At 44.9% G+C, this 19,481-nt stretch overlaps 1 protein-coding gene across 3 annotated transcripts in view; it reads left to right on the forward strand.

Moving 5' to 3' along the window:
- The first annotated feature begins 16,344 nt into the window (after nt 1-16,344).
- The window catches only part of IRF2 (interferon regulatory factor 2), a 58,865-nt gene continuing 55,728 nt past the window's right edge, over nt 16,345-19,481 (forward strand). The window contains exon 1 of one of the 3 annotated variants that reach the window (XM_060246469.1): nt 16,345-16,779. The gene's annotated coding sequence lies outside the window, so the exon portion shown is untranslated. Of the gene's footprint in view, nt 16,780-16,830; nt 16,984-17,150; nt 17,450-19,481 lie in introns of those variants that run through there. The other 2 variants (XM_060246470.1, XM_060246471.1) reach the window with 2 other exon arrangements.

Raw genomic sequence — 19,481 nt, forward strand, 5'->3', positions numbered from 1 at the left:
GAAAACCCTGCAGGGTCACCATAAGTCAGCTGTAACTTGAAAAACAAAGCCACTTTCAATCTGGCTTCAGAAGAAAAGTGGAATACTATAAAGAAGCTAAACTCCTGTATGTTACCAACAGCCCATATAGTTCCTGAGGGGTAGCCATATTAGTTGCTTGTCACAAAAGTTTAGAAGAATTTTCAACTGTCCCATTACTGTTACTAATGCAGATCCAGGTGGGTAGCTGTGCTGGTCTGAAGCAGCAGAACAAAGTTTTGAGTCCAGTGGCACTTTTAAGGCCAACAAAGTTTTATTCAAAGTATAAGCATCTGTGTGCAGGCACACTTCCTCAGAAAGAAATGAAATTAACTAGTCCATACAAATAAAGTAGAGGTTGGACAGCAAATTAGCATACAACATAATGAAGGTGGTTTAACAGATGCGAACAGGAATAACAAGCTAAGTTTATAAGTTTATATCTCAGGTTTATTCATATGCCTTCAAATGCCAACAATGTCCTTTGGTTCTCTACATAGGGCAAACAGGTCGAACCCTACACCAAAGGATAAATGGACACAAATCTGACATAAAGTATCACAAGACTGAGAAACCTGTAGGAGAACACTTTAGCCTTTTAGAGGATATTCAGTGGGTGACCTCAACCTGTTTTATTGCAAAGGAACTTCAGGAAGAGATTGGAAAAGGAAATTGCTAAATTGCAAATTATTACAACAGTTGGAACAACCTGCGCCCCTGGACTTAAAAGGGATATTGGTTTCTTATCTCACTATATATGCTAAATTCATTCAGTCCTTATTTTTGTATTCTAACCAAGAGAGGCTATACATCCTCTTTATTTCAGTGTATTTATAATTCAGATTAGAATAGTGATGTAATGTAATTCAGTTAATATTAGAGTGGTACTGGAATGCATTTCTCTGGTCTTGTAAAACAGGAGACATAACACTGCTCTACAAATCACCCTACCTCAAAGAAAAATATGCTATTAGTTACTTGCATGCTTGAGAGGAGACAGATGGAGTGTAACAATAAGGTCTCAGTTAATTACTCTCAGTACTCCACAATTAAGAAGGATACATCTACACCTATCTCCAATTTTGACATATTTAATTGCTTCTGTTTCCCCCCAGAATTAAATCCAAACAATGGTAACCTTATAAACTCAGTTTGTTATTCCTTTTTGCACCTGTTAAAACATCATTATGTTGTATGCTAATTTGCTGTTCAGCTTCTACCTTATATGTATGAACTAGTAAACTCCATTTCATTCTGAGGAAGTGTGTATGCACATGAAAGCTCACACCCAGAATAAAATTGTGTTGGTCTTAAAGGTGACACTGGACTCAAACTTTGTATTACTAATGTTCTCACTCAGAGTACTCTATAGTTGATAGATGTTCTGTTTCAGGGTTTCTCTGTCTGCCCTTCCAGATATATATACATGTGGTATTCTTTGATGATCTGAAGGCTTATTTTTGCTGTTGACAACTCAAGGGATATTTTTTACCACAACCCTTAACAGTGCATCAACATGCAGTGTCTTTCCTTCTTGTTTCTACTGAAAATAGAATTCTGCATGAACCTCTCCTGAAGGTCAGAAGACAGCAGTCTAGATTTTAACATAGTGCCCCTTGCACTGTGGTCAAGTTGAGATCCTTAGTCCACTCCACTGTTTACCATGTAACCTTCTCAGTACAGAACATAATCTCACCCTCAACCTCAGAAACAGTCATGACATCATAATCAAAGACCTCATAAAAGGAGGAAGTGCTGCCATGTGCAGGGTTTTCTGTGAAAGGCTAAAAGGCCACTCTTCTGCATCACATTTTCCAAACCAACCAGGCAATACCAGAAAGGACTTTATCAGACAAAAATAGTGCTCTACACATCTGCAAGAACAAATCTACACAGATGCATTCCAAGAGCAGAGTTCTTCCATCAACTACACAAAATACATAATCGGTCAAACCTTGGGGTGCTAGATCCAATTCAAGAAATACCTGGGGATTTGGTGGGTAGAGCCAGGATCAAGGTTGAGACAAGCATGATTGAACTCCAAATGCAGTTCTGGCCATCACTATTAAAAGGATCGCACACCTTTTAAATGCCTTCCCTCCATTTTGAAATAATGGAGGATAGCGGCACCTTCTTTTGGGGCTCATAGAATTGGACCCCCTGGTCCAATCTTTTGAAACTTGCAGGTGTTTTGAGGAGAGGCATTGGATGTTATGCTGCAAATTTGGTGCCTCTACCTAAAAAACCAGCCCCCCCAAGCTCCAGATAACCATGGATCAATTCTCCATTATACCCTATGGGAATCGGTCTCCATAGGAAATAAAGGAGTGTCCAGCAGACATTTCCAAACCCCCCCCCCCCGCTTTCTGATTACTCTGAAGCGGGGGGAGGGTCTCCAAACCAGGGGACCCCCTGCCCCCACTTGGAGATTACACAACAAAAAAATAATAGTGACCAATTTACTAAGAAATATATAGAAACCAGTCCAAATCTCCAAAACACGTACATTCAAGTCCCAAAGCAGTGTGGTGACAAGCCAATCAATTAAGTACGTGTTTCTTTCCAGTCTTCATCAGACCTGGGACCAATATTGATTCAATTATATAGATTCTTTACATAATTTTTAAAAAAGGGGACACAGAGCGTCTCCAACAGCAATTTCACATCGGCTACAGCTCAGTATGAGGCTTCTTAGCGCAAGAGGCCTCAAACTGAGCTGTAGCCGATGTGAAATTGCTGTTGGAGAAGAAACAAGTACTTAATTGATTGGCTTGTCACCACACTACTTTGGGACTTGAATGTACAGGTTTGGACATTTGGACTGGTTTCTATATATTTCTTAGTAAATTGGTCACTAGCTGGTATTTTTTGTTGTGTTATCCATTATAGTGACCTCTCTCGGATTGTATTCTTGGAGATTGGCAGCCCTATAGACCAATGAACTGACTTCTATATAAGGCAGCTTCATGTGTTTACATGTACTTCTAGTTGTTGGGACTACTGCCACTACTGCCTTCCTACAATCTGCTGACTGCCTCCTAGAAAATGCCATCTTGGCAGCCATAGATACAGAGACCCTAGATGCTATGCATTATATTGAACAGTAGGAATATTACCCCTTGTTGCTTCAGCACTTTTGGCCTTTTAACTTTGGCACAAGAGTCTCACTCACTTGGGATGGTGCAGGGCCAGTGTGGTGGCATTTGAAAAACACCATAAGGATGCAAGAAGGTGTTACATTTTGCTAGCGCCAACACATCCCAAGCTATCAAATCACCACTTGTTCTAAATTACATCTTTTAAATAGTGACACTGCTGCTAAGATTAGCTGCATAAACTGAGGCCACATTTCTAATGGCTGGTCTTTTGTACTGACACTGAAACTTCCTGCATATTTGTAATGCAGAGAAATTATGTGTATAGTTTACATAGTTTGTATGTAGTTTCACAGTACTGTGTGTTATGAGGCTACTGTTAGTTGTAAATTCCTTCTAATCTAGGAGAGAGGTCCCTTAGTTTAAAAGTAGGGGGCGGACAATATAGATAGGCTATTAGATTTGAATATAATACCACCACTGCTCCTTGCTTTCCTTTTACATGCATTGCACATTCATATGGTCTTCTTGCTCCCAGGTCTCAAAAATTACAGCCAGGAGAGATGTTTTTAAGACAGAAGTTTAAAATATAGATGTTGTATTTCTATTGGTGTAGAATTTCTTAGGACAAAAATGCCCTATCACCTAATGCTTTAACCCTGGGATCAAGGGCATGGGCTCCATTTCCCCCTCCCTGAAAAGCCACTTTTCCTAGCAATTAACAGAAAACCACAACACATGTGAAATTGTACCTCATCATAATTATTTCTATATATTTACTACTAAAGTAACAAGAAAGCAGCTAAACTAGGCAACTTACAGAAAAACCAGAAATCTCTGCATAATCCAGGGATCGGGGGGGGGGGGGGGAATGACTCTGTAAACTAACCAGAAGGGAAGGAGGGGAGGAATCAACAAGCTGTTGAGAACTAAACATAATTGAAGGGGCACAAACCCTTAAAAGCAACTGAGAGTTGGTTAAAGCAGGGCAGGGGCAGGGATTAGCCTGTTCATGCTCTGAGAGTTTACAGAATTCTGGAAGGGGAGAGGGGAGGGGTAGGTAATATTCCCAAGTGGGTCTTTTCCCCTGTGGATCCTCACAGTCCCCCAGCTTGGACTACATCTAAAGGGAAATACTGGAAGATCTAGTGTAAGCTCATAATGAGGAATAGATACTAAAAGTTGTATTGTATTGTAAATAAACGTTGATGTTTACCAGAGTTTTTATGTTATTCAGTCGCACAGTCAAGTCCAACTCTTTGCAACCCCATGGACAAAGTCACACCAGGCCCTCCTGTCTTCCACCATCCTCTGAAGTCCGCTCAAATTCAGGTTAGTTACATCAGTAATGGTGTCCAGCCATCTCATCTTTTGCCATCCCCTTCTTCTTTTGCCTTCTGTCTTTCCCAACATCAGGGTCTTCTCCAGGGAGTGTTCCCTTCTCATTTGGTGGCCAAAGAATTTGAGCTTCAGCTCCAGCATCTGACCTTCCAGGGAACAGTCTGGGTTGTTTCCCCTTAGGATTGACTGATTTGATCTTCTTGCAGTCCAAGGGACTCTCAAAAGTCTGCTCCAGCACCACAACTCGTAAGCATCTATTCTTCTGCGCTCAGCCTTCCTTATGGTCCAACTCTCACAGCTATAATTACTACTGGGAATACCATCACTTTGACTATATGGACTTTTGTTGCAGGGTGATGTCTCTACTTTTTATTATACTGCCTAGTTTAGCTGTCCTTCCAAGGAGCAAACATCTTTTAATTTCATGGTTACATCTGCAGTGATCTTGGATCCCAGGAATGTGAAGTCTGTCACTACTTCTATGACTTCCCCTTTTGTTTACCATTAAATGCCAGTAAAAATTCTGGCATTTACCAGTAATAGATGATATGAACTGAGGCAGGTTTGTAAATAACCCAAATAAACTTCAGGCCGCAAACATTTTTATCTTTTACCTATAAATCTCAATATAGAATTAGGGAATGTGGTCAACAACACAATAGTTTAAAGCCTAGTATAAGGCTATAGCCCAAGTTCAGGAGAACCCTCCGTAACAGAACAGAACCTCTGAAATTGCCCCAGCAGTGACATGAAAGGGAAGGAACAGCACATACTCAATGATGAGAATGGGAAGGATTTGGTAGGGCTTCTAGTCAATCAGAAGCAGCTACATTACTGCTTTATTTAATTATTTAAATAGTTTATTTATTCAGTACACTCAAGCTTCAATGTACTCCTGAAGCCCCATTCATCTTATCAATTCTTGACTTGCCACAGAATGCTTTTGTGCTATTGAAAGTTTAATCTATGTAACTATTCTCAACCCAAGAAGAAACATATTCATTTGTAAAATTGTTGTATACTCTTTGGAGTTTCAACAAAAACTTAAAAAAACACCTTTGAAAATAAAAAACTTGCAACTACAGTAACGCTATTAACCAATTACCATTACTGTCATGGATATTGCTTTTTGGAGATCCTTGATCTCTGCAGTTTTGTCTTTGGGAACAGAGGGTCACCTGCTGAGAGGCTGAACTGGCAAAGAAAGATACGGAGTAAAATCAGGGCTTTTTTTGTAGTAGGAACTACTTTGCATATTAGGCCACACACCCTTGATGTAGCCAATCCTTGAAGCTTATAGTAGGCTCTGTGCTAAGAGTCCTGTAAGGTCTTGGAGGATTGCGTACATCAGGGGTGTGTGGCCTAATATGCAAAGGAGTTCCTGCTACATAAAAAGCCCTGAGTAAAAATAATATTGGTCCAGATTCAATAAAGTGGTGGGTGACTGTAAGTGCCAACAGAGGGGAGTCCTAGCTGCCCACTCATATACCTGCTCTTTTCCTCTTGACTGTATCTTTGTGATCTAGGCCATGGGCAATGTCCTTTGCAAGTAAATCATAGACTTTACGATAAGGTTGGCCATTTCTCCATGGCAGTTTGGTTTGTCTTGAGATTTACTGGGGAATATCATAATTTTCTGGCATTTCCTGTTGACCTCCAGTCTTACCAGAGAACATGCGTTTTATGACACTTACCATCATATTCCAAATTACATTCCTTCATCTGCCAATTTATTTTCCTTTCTGTTGCTGATCACTTAACTTGCTGCTGTTCAGACTAGTAGTACCTCCTCCGGCACTAGCAGAGGGCAGCACAAACCCAATTTTGTCTGTGACAGTCAGAAAAGGGTTACAAGGGCACATCATGCTCACTTCAGTTTCTCACATCTTCAAGCAGGAGCGTTACATGCTCTTCTGCTTCAAGCCACTGCAGGCTTCATCTCATGTATAGCTGTATTCAGAGCAAGTAAATTGCCCCTTCCCTGCCCATTTCCAAATCTGGCATATGGGAAGAACTGATACTGAGTTTAGCATGCCACAAAAGATACCTATATATTTCCCCAAGCAGGGGTAAAATCTCCTTGGTGTGGTGATTTTGGAGACAGAAACCAGCACCAAAGGAAAAATTCAACAGCTTCCACTAACTGGTCTCCCGGAAAACTATGCATATAGTTCTACACTTTGCATTTAAGAGTGGTTCACACACATATCATAGTAAACGCCATAACCCTGTGAAGTGGGCCACTTTACGGAAAATGGGCTGAGGCCAAAAGTGGTTTGCCCCAAATCCTCGCTGAATTCATGGTGTTTATTGAATCTAGATAGCTATACTCCACTTTCCTCAGCAATGAGGACCCAAAGCAGCTTACTGTTCTCCACTCCTCCATTTTCCCATCACAACAACCCAGTGATGTAGATAGCCTGAGGGTGTGTGATTGCTCAAGGTCACCAATGCACTTCCATGGCAGAGTAGGGGGTTCAGACCTGTTCAGTACTCTGATCTCTAGGCTCTGATTTGAACTGGGTTGTTTCTGCTTCTCAGCTCAGCCTCTTAACCACTCTGGAGCTTCTTGTTCAGTTTTGAAATGTGCAAGCAGAAGACAGCCCGATTTAGATGCTTCTGTCTCCTCCAAGGTATTGGAATCATTTCTGTATTTAGCCAACCTATGGTGAGGAAGAAGGGAAACTAGACCAAGCAGCAGTGATACTCAAAAATGGATAATCTGAATATAATATCAATAAACATCAGTGGCTTAAACTCTCCCACTAAATAGTCTAAAATTTTGATTTATTAAAAAAAAGAAAAGACAGATATTGTTTGCTTACAAGGGACACACATAAACAGGGCTTTTTTTTGAGCAGAAACACACAGGAACACAGTTCTGGCTGGCTTGGCATCAGGGGGTGTGGGCCTAATATGGAAATAAGTTCCTGCTGGGTTTTTCCACCAAAATCCCTCTCCACATAAAGAAACAGCATGAACGTGTTCTTAAAAATAAAATGTTGGGAATAGTTTATGCTGCCTCTGAGAATGAGAAGAGGAAATGATGTGATGGGAGCTATTTAATGTTCAAAATTAAATTTCCTGATGGCAGGATTAACACATTGGTATCCTTACTATGCTCCAAATAATGCAAAGAAAAGTTCTATGACAATTTCATTCAGAATCGACTGGATTTTCAAGAAGGCAAAATAATAATTTTTGGAGATAGGAATGGCGTTATGGAACCCCAAAAGGATAAATCTGAAAAGACAAAGGGTGACAGACTTCCCAAGAATGTTGTTCAGTATATGGAACTGTTGCAACTGACTGATGATTGGAGGGAAATTTATCCCAAATCCAGAAATTATACCTTTTACTCTGACAGACATCAAATTTATTGTAGAACTGATATGTGTTGGTTGTCCAAAACTCAAAATCACACCTATTTCTAGCCTATGATCTGCTTTAAGCAGCTTGTACATCAGAGACGATTGTGATGAAATACAGTTTTTCCTGGGAGGTTTGAAAAGGGCCAAACCTCCACTTGTGTTTTAATGGTGGGGGGAGGTTCTGTGCATGGGACAGGCTTGAAAGGAGGAAGTCAGGCAATGCTGTCCAGACACATACCTCAGCTCACCAGCATACAAAAACAAACAGATATAACTGCAGAAATAATGGGTGGGACAAGCTCTCCACTCCCTTCAAGCAGAGAACAGAGATTTGGAGGAATAGAATACTAGATAGTCTACAGGAAGAAGCTCCAAGAAGCATTTCTCTGACCTGACTGGATCAACTGGATGGGGAACACTCTCCACTCCCTTCAAGCAGAGTACAGAGATTTGGAGGAATAGAATACTAGATAGTCTACAGGAAGAAGCTCCAAGAAACACTTCTCTGACCTGACTGGATCAACTGGATGGGGAAAAGAGAGGTGATAACTCCTTGCAGGAAGGAGGTCTCTTTTACTTAGATACAGAATCCATGACAGGAGGCAGACCTCCCACTGAGAAGGAAGCAAAAAAAAAATGTTTTACCCATTTCTTTTGGCACCTTTGCTCAATTTGGTACTGTGCTAAAAGTATGTTTGCAAACATTTCCTTTTTAATAAATATTGTATAACTTTTGATGCTGGTAGTAGTTCTCTGTACCACATAGACCTCCATGGCCTCAGACATGCTATATTAAAAAGAGTGCAGGCAATTGGCTTGCAGGCAGGCAGTTGGCAAGTGGCCATTCCTCCAGGACATGTAAGTCAGTAAACTGTCCCCATGATGACCAGACACTGGGCAGGGGGAGACGCAGAGGGAAGGCTTCAAAACTTGGAAGGAAAGCTGGGAGCCCTAACCCTCCCAGTGGTTGATTTTGTACAAAGGTCAGTTGATAGTGGCAGTTATCAGAGAGAGCAAGAGTGAGGGGTGGGGAAGCTCTCATGGTGTAAGAAAAACCCAGAAAGGCAGGGCAGAAACAGGTCCTGCAAGCCAGAATAGGCATGTTCCACCACAGTTGTTATCAGGCCTCAGATTCAGTGGGAGCTCAGCTCCTGAACCTTTCTGAGAGTTCCACCTCCTCCTGAGAGTTCCACCTCCTTGTCCATTGAATAGTAGGTGCAGCTGCATAACAATCCTTGGATGAGTTCCACCGCCTATTTTCCACAAAACAACTCCTGGTTGTTATTGTTGTTGTTGTTTTGCTGCGTGAGCATCTCTAGATTGGGGAAAATCTTTTTACCAATGCAAGATTACACATACCTTTTTTCCCCCCAAGCAAAGGAGCCTCTTGCCTTTGAGTGAACTGAGGCATGGTGTTGAATACAGCTGCTGCTGTCATAGAGTCTTGTAGCATGGACCTAAGATTGTAATCAGAGAGCTTCTTAAAATAGATTGCGCAGTTGTTGGTAGTAGAGCTGAAATTTGCTACTGCAGCCAAATGGAAGTGGGGAATGTGCTTGAGTCTGTAGATATTAACTTATTTAGTGCATTGCCTCAAAGGAGAAGTGTCTAGGAATAAAAAGCCCAGGTGCAGAAAGTACTTTAAATTCAGGCTGCGGAACACAGACTGAACAATTCTGTAAGGTCTGTGCACACAGCGAAGAGCACAGAGCCTCCTCCTCTTAGAATTTAGAAGAGCAGGGCCACTGCCACTGAGCAGCCACAGGGCATTCCTTCCAAAGCAGGCTCTTCTGAATCCACAAGCTCATTTTTACACAAGACTTTATGTGGGCTTCTGTCCCTAAAGGTGCCGGAAATTGCCTATATGGAACGGGCTGGACAGGCCCATAGCTAACCAGGTGACCCACGAGGCCTGGCCCCCTGATGATGTATTTTTTGGGGAGGCCCTCTCCTTCTACCCTGCGTGATTTCAATTGTGCAGGAGGGGCACTCAGGAGCAGCCACTACCCCTCCCATGCCATTTAAAGGAGCCACTAATCAGCTGATTGGTGTGCTCTAAATCACATGGGAAGGGCAGCAGGAGCAGTCACCAGCCTCCTGCACAATTTAAAGGGCCCCCTCCCCTTGCAGCCCCTCATGACCCCCCTCCCCCTGTGGCCTCTAGCTATGGGGCTGGCTTGGGAGAAGATGTGTTTACAAATGAATGCAGAGTAGCTGTTTGCCAACGTTTTCTTGAATGAGAGCTATTTCTGAGTAATGGAAAATATCCCAAGCTACTCCTCTGCAGTGTATTACCATAGTTTTTGTTTCATCCTAGAGACTAGGAAGAGGACTAGAAATGAAACTATAAACTGAGCAGTGCAAAGAAAAATCTCCTAGAGATGCTATTTTCTGCTCCCAGTGTGAAGGCTCCTCTGGACCCCCCCCCCTCTTGATCAAATGAGCAGCAGCAGCAGGAGGAAATGCTGCCATGCAATGCCACAGTGTCATTTTTGTCATTAAAAAAACCCTACAAACCTACCGACATTGATGTGATCCTAGAGCATCACTGCAATGTAGGGATGTCACTTCTGGTTTTTCAGCCCTAAATGATGTTGTGGTGAAATTATACTATCAGAACATATATATGTAATAGGAAAAACCCTTTTGGTCTCTACTTCTGAGTATACTCTGCTCCTAAATAATCTAAGATGAACAATATAAATGTGCACAAAAGGCACTTTAATATTCCAAAGCTTTTACCTTAAACAGGCTGCAATATGAAACACAAAAGCGAACGCAGGCACGTAGACATAACCTCCATTCCCAAACAGTCTGCAATAAAATGAATTCAAACCGTCTTCAGAAAAAAATAAATCAAAGTGCACACAGGCACTTTTAGAAGGTTAAGAGTCTTCTATTGACTCATAAACCAAAATCATGAGAAAACAGTCTGTAATGAATTCTTTCATCCAGATTGCACACAGATACTTAGAGGCAGAAGCTTTGGAATATTAAAGTGCCTTTTGTGCACATTTGTATTGTTCATCTTAGATTATTTAGGAGCAGAGTCTACTCAGAAGCAGAGGCCAAAAGGGTTTTCCCTGTTACATATATATGTTTTGATAGTATAGTTTCACTCTGACATTTTTTCTATTATAGTCTTGCTTAAACTCAGGGAGCCCCCCCTTTTTTCTCTATAGTACTCATAAATGATGTTGTGGCATTGCACAATGCCTTTTCTGCCTCTTTGCTCAACTGGACTCTCCCACTCATTACCAGCAACCAGTTGAGCTAGCCACCATGACCAATTTCACACTAGAGCTTTAATCCTGATTTAACTCTGTCCCCAAGCTGACTTTCTACACTAAAACCATAGAGTCATAAAAGTTGGTTTCTATGATTCTAGTGTAGAAAGTCAGTTTGGGGACACACTTAAACCAGGATTAAAGCTCTAGTGCGAAATTGGTCCATATGTGAAATTAAATACATACACACACAATTTAAAATGCTAGAGATCTTTTCATGGGTCTTCTGTCTAGGAAATACATGAACTAATCTACATCAGCCGGAAAGCTATTGGTAGCTCATGAGCTCTCTGGAGTCTGCTGGTATAGAGGACCTGCAGAAGGGCCTACTCTGGAATGAATGTCTTAGCTGAGATGCTTTGAGAAGTCCAACATTTTTGCAGTCCTGTGAGCCGTATTCATAGTGCATGCCCACTTTTTTTATTTATTTTATTTATTTATTTGGGATTTATATCCCGCCCTTCCCGCGAATGGCTCAGGGCGGCTTCCAACAATTAATCAAACTTAAAATTAAACAATTTCAAATATAAAACAGTTAAATAGTTAAACAGTTAAAAACATTAAAACAGCGTAATTCAGTTTCCTGTAAACAGATGGCTGGCCAGTTACCTCAAGTTGTTATCCTAGCTAGATGTAGGCTAGGTATAGGCTAGCCGGAAGAGGGTCGTCTTACAGGCCCTGCGGAACTGCGCCAAGTCCCGCAGGGCCCTCACCTCTTCCGGCAGCTGATTCCACCATACGGGGGCCATAACGGAGAAAGCCCTTTCCCTGGTGGCTTTCAGACGGGCTTCTTTTGGCCCGGGGATAGTGAGGAGATTTTGTGTTCCTGACCTCAGTGCTCTCTGGGGAACATGTGGGGAGAGACGGTCCTTCAGGTAGGCAGGTCCCAGGCCATATAGGGCTTTAAAGGTAATAACCAGCACCTTGTACCGGACTCGGTATATCACTGGAAGCCAGTGCAGAGTCCGGAGACCCGGCTGGATGTGTTCCCACTTTGGGAGACCCAATAACAGCCGGGCCGCGGCATTCTGCACCAGCTGCAGTTTCCGGGTCCGAGACAAGGGCAGCCCCATGTAGAGGGCGTTGCAGTAGTCCAACCTTGAGGTGACCGTAGCATGGATCACTGTTGCTAGGTCGTCGCGCTCCAGAAAGGGGGCCAGCTGCCTTGCCCGTCTAAGATGAAAAAATGCGGACTTGGCAGCGGCTGCTATCTGAGCCTCCATCTTTAAAGAAGGCTCCAATAGCACCCCCAAGCTCCTGACCCTGTCCGCCACCATGAGCGGCGCACCATCAAAAGCCGGCAGGGGGATCCCCCTCCCCGGGCCGCGGCGGCCCAAGCAAAGGACCTCTGTCTTCGTAGGATTTAACTTCAGCCCACTCAGTCTGAGCCACTCAGCCACGGCCCGTAGTGCCTGGTCAAGATTTTCCGGGGCGCAGACAGGCTGGCCATCCATCAGTAGATAGAGCTGGGTGTCATCAGCATACTGGTGACACCCCAACCCATACCTTCAGGCAATCTGGGCAAGAGGCCGCATGTAGATGTTAAATAACATCGGGGAGAGAACCGCCCCTTGGGGCACGCCACAATCAAGTGAGCGCCTCCGAGACAGCTCCCCCCCAATTGCGACCCTTTGTCCCCGACCTTCCAGGAAAGAGGAAAGCCACTGTAAGGCCAACCCCTGAATCCCTGCGTTGGCGAGGCGGCACGTCAGTAGCCGATGGTCGACCGTGTCGAACGCCGCCGACAGGTCTAACAACATCAGCACCGCCGAGCCACCCCGATCCAGATGCCGTTGAAGGTCATCCACTAAGGCAACCAACACTGTCTCCGTCCCGTGTCCCGGGCGAAAGCCGGACTGAAATGGGTCGAGGATGGAAGTGTCATCCAGGAAGGTCTGTAACTGCTTCGCCACTGCCCTCTCAATAAGTTTACCCAGAAAGGGCAAATTCGAAACCGGCCGAGTGAGTGAACTTCACACACTGCAATGCGCAAGAAGGATGAAAAATAGATAGATGCTTGCATGTTCTGCCTGTACTTATGGTGTTTTATTCATAGTACAACTGCTCACTCATCAAGTTCTAGTAGAGTGGTGTCATTTTCATAGTCTTCTGTGTTTTACTAGTTCAGAGACACTGTATCCAGAATGCAGCATTGCCCTAATTCCTGGATGCTGCCTGCACTTTGGTGTAGCTATTTGGTATCTTATATTCTCTCAAAAGAGAAGACATTTTTTAAAAGAACCATCCCTAAGGAACTGAGAACTTAGTGACTGTACTGTAGTCCATAGCAACATTATCCACATGCACTAATCATGGAGCAGTATATGTTAACTCTGCCCCTGAGCCATCATATATGGAAGCATCCAACCAATGGATGCAGATTCCAGCACATTTCCCTGACACACACAGAACACAAGAAAAGAAGAAATAAAAGAAACAAAGGTCCGTTGGCTGCAGGGATGACTGAGCATCTACTAAGTACCAGACTCCCTCTTACAAATTGCCCTCTCTCAAACAATCCTACCTCAGAGGGAAGGTTTTGAGGATAAAATGGAGGAAAGAAGAACAGTGTCTCTCCATTGAAGAGAAAGTCACGGTGTAAATGAGGTAAATAAATAAGTGAATACAGTAGCAAATGCAGTAATTATTTTATTTACTTCATTCATAGTTTGCCTTTCTTACTGAAATTCAAAGAAGATCATACAATTAAATACTATGCAGTAAGAACCACATACAACCAAACAGTTTAACCGGGTTACAAGATTAGAGTCACCCAGTCAGGTGATCATGGCAGCCAATCAGAATGTATATCCAGGAGAAATCTCTAGAAGATTACATCACCTCTCCCAGTCTCCCATCTCACAGTTAATTAACTGACTTCCATCACAGGTTCCCATGAGAAGTTAATTAACTGACTTCCATCTTTGGTCTTGAAGATGATAAGTAGCTTGCAAGCCAGAAGACCAATTAACAACACCTGCAGATCAGCTTAGGCCCCTCACTGGTCATGTTAACCCTTAGGGGGATGGTGGGGCGAGGTGCTTTGCTTCACATCATCAGAATCCAAACTAGCCTCCTTTGTCAGGCTCTTGGCTTAATTATACTTTCTTGGCCAAGCAGTATTAGGTGATGATGACATCCAGTAAGGGCACATTATTACCTCACTGGTCCTGACTTTCCCTTTCTCATCCTAAGGGCTGCAGGTTCTCATGAGAAGATAATCACCACATTTCCAGCCTTGAAGATGGTAAGGACTAGGTAGGCCAAGAGTCCAAGTAATAATACCTGAAGGATGGAACACATCTGTTACCATTCACAGTAAACCTGGGGGGGGGGGGGAGCCAAGGGTGCTTTGTCTCACACATAGGTTTCCTGGCTGGAGTTCATAGACTGTGCTTAAGAGAGCTGTGATTGGCTAAAGACTCAACTGGTACCCTCAGCTGCTCCCATTGAAGTTATGCCAGCTTTTTTGTCAGTGTAACATTATGCTGGTACTGGGAAGACAGCAGTTCATGGGCTGAAGGGGCTTAGGACATTTATCCATTCTGCTCCTCTCCTGCCATGCCCAATACTGAGATCGATTTCGCGCTAGGGCTTGTTCTGGGTAGAGAGCCCTTTTGCCCCTGGGGCTTGTCTCCATTTTCACACAAGTTGCCCTGGAGCTGCGAGTTGGCCTGCCGCTTCTCTGCAGCAAGCAGAAACCACTTGTGAGAGGATCTCGCTTGCTATGGAATAGCAGCTTGCCAACTCGTAGCTCCAGGGCAAAGCTCCAGGAGCAAAAGGGCTTTCTACCCGAAACAAGCCTAGTGGGAAATCAGTCTGACTTTTTTTTGCATCCTGCTATCATCAATGTACCTGGGGGGAGGGGACTGTGGCTCAGTGGCAGAACATCGGCTTTTCAGGCAGAAGGTCCCATTCAATCCCCACCAAGTATGGTTAGACTATATTGATAGACCAAGCATTTGTCTAAGGCAGACTTATGCATAAGCCTTAGGCTGCTTCCACACGGCAACATGGAGCAGTGGAACTTTTATTTCTGTCATCAACAGAATATCCATGTGGTGGTTTCCCCCACACTCTGCTTTACTCTGCCCTCCCCGCCCCACACACACACCAGATAGGTTTAAAAGCAATAGTGATTTGCTCAGGGCTTTTTTTTTTGTAGAAAAAGCCCAGCAGGAACTTGTTTGCATATTAGGCCACACCTCCTAACACCAAGCCAGCCAGAACTGCATTCCTACTCAAAAAAGCCCTGGATTTGCCAATTATATAGGATTCAGCTCCCAAACCACTTCTATATTCCATAAATGACTCATGTTAAACAAAACTTTAGGAGCCAATTGTATTTTGTGCTGGATATGGGAAGGCTCTGCTCTAAGTGTGGGCTGTACACTCTTACAATTTTAAAAGTCTTAATTTTTTCAGAGATTTGAAGAAATAATCAGGAAATGTTTCCACTCATTCAAAGAACTACACAACAAGTTATAGACAATTTAGGGGAATCTATCTGGGCATATTTGAGGGATGGCTGCACCTATACACCATGCCTTACATTAAATCTTTTTCTAGCAAGGGAGTTTCCAAAGCAGAAGTATCTTCACCAGTAAAGGGGGTGGTTTAAAAATCCCACTGGATCTCAAACTGAGACAAATGACACATGCAAATTGAAAGAGCAATAAGCGCCCTGCCAGCCAGGTCTGACCCTAGGCAAGGCTAACTTCTGATTGCCCCCCCATAACATCACTAAGTCACTTGGGGCGCCCAATTTGGTGCCCCCAGAAGACCAGCGCCCTAGGCAGTTGCCTAGTGGCAGTGCCAGCCCTGCTGCCAACCTCAGACTGGCTTCTCTTTCAGGGCCTTCTGCACTCTCTCCTCCTGCTTTCACCATTTTCTCGCAACTACAAGAAACCTGCTTGTTTTTTTTAAAAAAAGAAATGTGGACCGTTCTCTGCAAATTAGGGCCTGAGGCCCGCGCGGGGGGGGGGAGGGGTGGATTCTCGCAGCTTGAATCACTGGGGCCCTGTTTTCTTCTCTCCCCCAGCGCTTGGAGCAGCGTCACTCGCGGCTCTCCAAAGCGCGTCTCTTTCCAGCAAGGCTCTTCATCCCCATCCGCCATTCCTTCCTTCCCGTTTCAGCAGCAGCAGCAGCCAGTCGACGGGGGAGGCTTTTCTTCGCCGAGGAACTGAAACCTCGATTTCCGCCTCGCCCCCTCCCTTCCCCAGCTCTGCCCCCCTTTCCCCACGCCCGCCGCGCGCTGTCACCGCTGCTGGAGGGAAGTGAAAATGAAATCGACTTTTCTGAGAAATGATGAAAGCGGCGGCGCCTGCCAATGAGCGGCTGCGGCAAACTTCCGCACCTCTCTGTGCTGCCAGCCCCTGTGCCTCCCCCTTCCCTCGCCCGCCCGCCCTCCCGCTGCACAAACAGGCCAGGGGAGAGAGAGAGAGGGAGGGGGGGATTTCCAAGATCCAGCGCCCCGCGGTTTCCTTTTCCTTGTTTTGCTTTCGATCTGGACTCATCGCTGCCAAAAAAAGCAGAGGAGGAGAATTAACTTTTAGTTTTGCTCCTGCGGATTTATTCAACCGCCTTGGTTTTCCTTTCCATTTTGCGTCTCTTGGCAACCGTGGTAACCTTGAGGAATTACATTAATACCGTGAAACAAAGTTCTTGGTAAGGTACCCAAACGATTGCTCCTTTGAACCAAATAACGCGATGGATTTGTGTCTCTCGGGCTTTGGGGGCATTTCTTCTCATCCCCCACCCCCAATTTGCTCGACACGTTGCTTCCCTCCGATAGTGGAATGCATTGGGTTGAAAACAAAAACGAAAGGCCGGCGCCGTGGTGGGTCGGATGATTTTTAGGCGCAGTTATTGGTAAGAGAAAGCAAAAGGCTTTTAATTTCACTTTTGGATTTGCGGAGGAGGCGGGAGAGGGGTCGGCTGGGAGGGCGCCTTGCTCTCCCATTCGGCGTCCGGGTCTGTGGGGCTCTGCAATTCGTTTAGGGGGCGCGGGAGGGGATTTTAAAAAAATGCTATCCAGAGAAACAAAGGCGGGAAGCGATTCTCTCGCCCTCCCTCCCTGCCTGCCCGATTCGACCGCGGGGGAAGCGAAGAGCGCCGGATTTGGGGAAGGCTTTAAGGAACCCCCGGGGCATAACGAGGCCAGGGGAGAGCTCTCCTCTCCCACCCGCTCTGCTGGGCACAGCAACTTTCTGCAGCTGGCACCTGAGGGGACGGATGGAGTTGCTGAGCTGGACACTTGTTGTTGTCGTCGACATTTCGCGGGGGATGCGGCGGAGCCTGATCTCTGTGGCGCCGGAGCGGCCGCGGGAGCAGCGAGGTGAGCGAGCAAGGAGGGGGGGGGGGGAGATCTGGCAAGCGCGGTGGGAGGCGAGCGAGGGCATTTCTCCTTCCCCGCCGCCGGCCAGGGCAGCAGAAGGGCTCTGGCGAGGTGGAGGGTCCTCCCAGGCCTTGGTGGTGGCCCCGCCGTTCCCCCTTTCTTTTTTACGCTGCAAGGAGTTTGGGGCTGGGCTGCTGTGTGCTTGGGAGGGACCGAAGGGCGTCTTTGGCTGCCACCGCCAGAGCCTTTCCCAGCAAAGGCCTTGCAGCAGCGGCGCCTGCCATCGAAGAAGCCTGGCCTGCTGCCCCTCCCTTGCCAAGGGAGAAAGCAGCAGCAATGCAGCTGGGGGGTTGGTTGCGGGGGTGACCTGGCTGGACAGCAGGGGAGAAGCTGTCGCTCCTTAGGGGGTGGGGGTGCCACAGGCTCCCCCTCCCTCCTCTGCCCCCAGTTACACAAGCCGCCCTCGGCCACTTCCTCCCCCTCCCCCAGTGGCCGGGTCAAAGTGACGTTGTCTTTCCTCTTGGCCAATAGGGGAGCGCATTCGCTGCAAAAGGACAGGCCATTGGATGGTTTTACTGCCGGGGGTGGGGCAATACTCCTAGTGTCGATGCATTTTGTTCCAGGAAGGAAGGAAGAGCGAGCTGGAGAGTTCTGGGGAGGGGCGGTGGCGGGCAGTTCGGAGAATTCCGCTCCTTCGACGAGGATGGGAAGGTTAAGCCGATAAAGCCTGCACAAACAAACAGGAAGCCTAGTGGCATCGGAAAGACTTGCTGGTTTATTTCAGTAGAAAAGAGCGAGAGTCCAGTTGCACCTTAAAGACTAAAGGAGTTGGAGCTTTCTGAGAGTCACTGCTCCCTTCTTTAGATTTATTTGTGGTTATTTCAGCATATAGGCTTTTGTGGGCTAGGGCCTTTTTCTTCAGATGCTGTGAGTGAAGCTTCACAATGCGGTCATTTTAGCTAGGAATGTAAGGGGGAAAGGGCAGCAAGAGGGAAGGGGCTGTGAAATGCAGGGGGAAAGGTAATGAGGTAACATTCAGCAGTAATCATGTATCAGGGATGCTGACTAGTTTAGCTGAAAAAGTGAATGATCTCTCTATTTGTCTTGATCCATTTGAATGCTACAGATGTTGTTTCACCCTATACTTACTGCATTCCAAGGCCCTTTAACCATGTTTGTTAATTTTTTTTCATACCTCCTGCATAAAGAGAGATCCAAGTGGGCAACCGTGCTGGTCTAAAGCAATAGAACAAAGTTGGAGTCCAGGAGTACCTTCAAGATCAACAAAGTTTTAATCAGCACGTAAGCTTTCGTGTGCATGCAGACTTTGTCAGACAATGAAATGGGGTACAGTGAGAAGTGCTACATAAAGCTGATGGGATGTGGTTAAGCATTCAAAATAGTACCAAGTTAGAATCCAGTGGCAAAATAGTGAAATTAACAAACTGAAAGAACAATGTTTGGTCTAAATAGCATGTTTTCTCAGGCAAATGCTATCTAGACCAAACATTCTTTCAGTTTGTTAATTTCACTATTTTGCCATTGGATCCTAACTATGTACTACTTTGCATGCTTAACCACTGCCTACCAGCTATATGTAGAACTTCTCACTGTACCTCATTTAATGGTCTGATGAAGCGTGCATGCACACAAACTTTGTTGGTCTTAAAGGTGCTGCTTCTACTACATAAAGAGTCTCCCTAACAAGGGGGTACCCCTTGCATCTGCAGAAATGGGCTTCTATAAAAACTTATCCTGGAATGAAAATTTTGCCAAGTCTTTAAAGTGCTACTGGAGGTCTGTTTATTTTTGTTGCCACAAACTACCTCTCTAAGAAGACATCCCTCTCACATTGTTTTTATGCATTTTTAGCCTGTTCTCAGGGAGGACAGGGTATAAATAGAAATAAATAAATAAAATTTATTGAGGTACAAGTAAGTGTGCATATTGCACCATGACTTTATTCAGTGTCCTTTGTTGACCATGATACTCCTGGTATATGCAGGAGAGGGCAGAAATTCAGAAAGTAAGG

The sequence above is a fragment of the Heteronotia binoei genome, chromosome 9 (assembly GCF_032191835.1).
Source record: "Heteronotia binoei isolate CCM8104 ecotype False Entrance Well chromosome 9, APGP_CSIRO_Hbin_v1, whole genome shotgun sequence".
Lineage (NCBI taxonomy): Eukaryota > Metazoa > Chordata > Lepidosauria > Squamata > Gekkonidae > Heteronotia > Heteronotia binoei.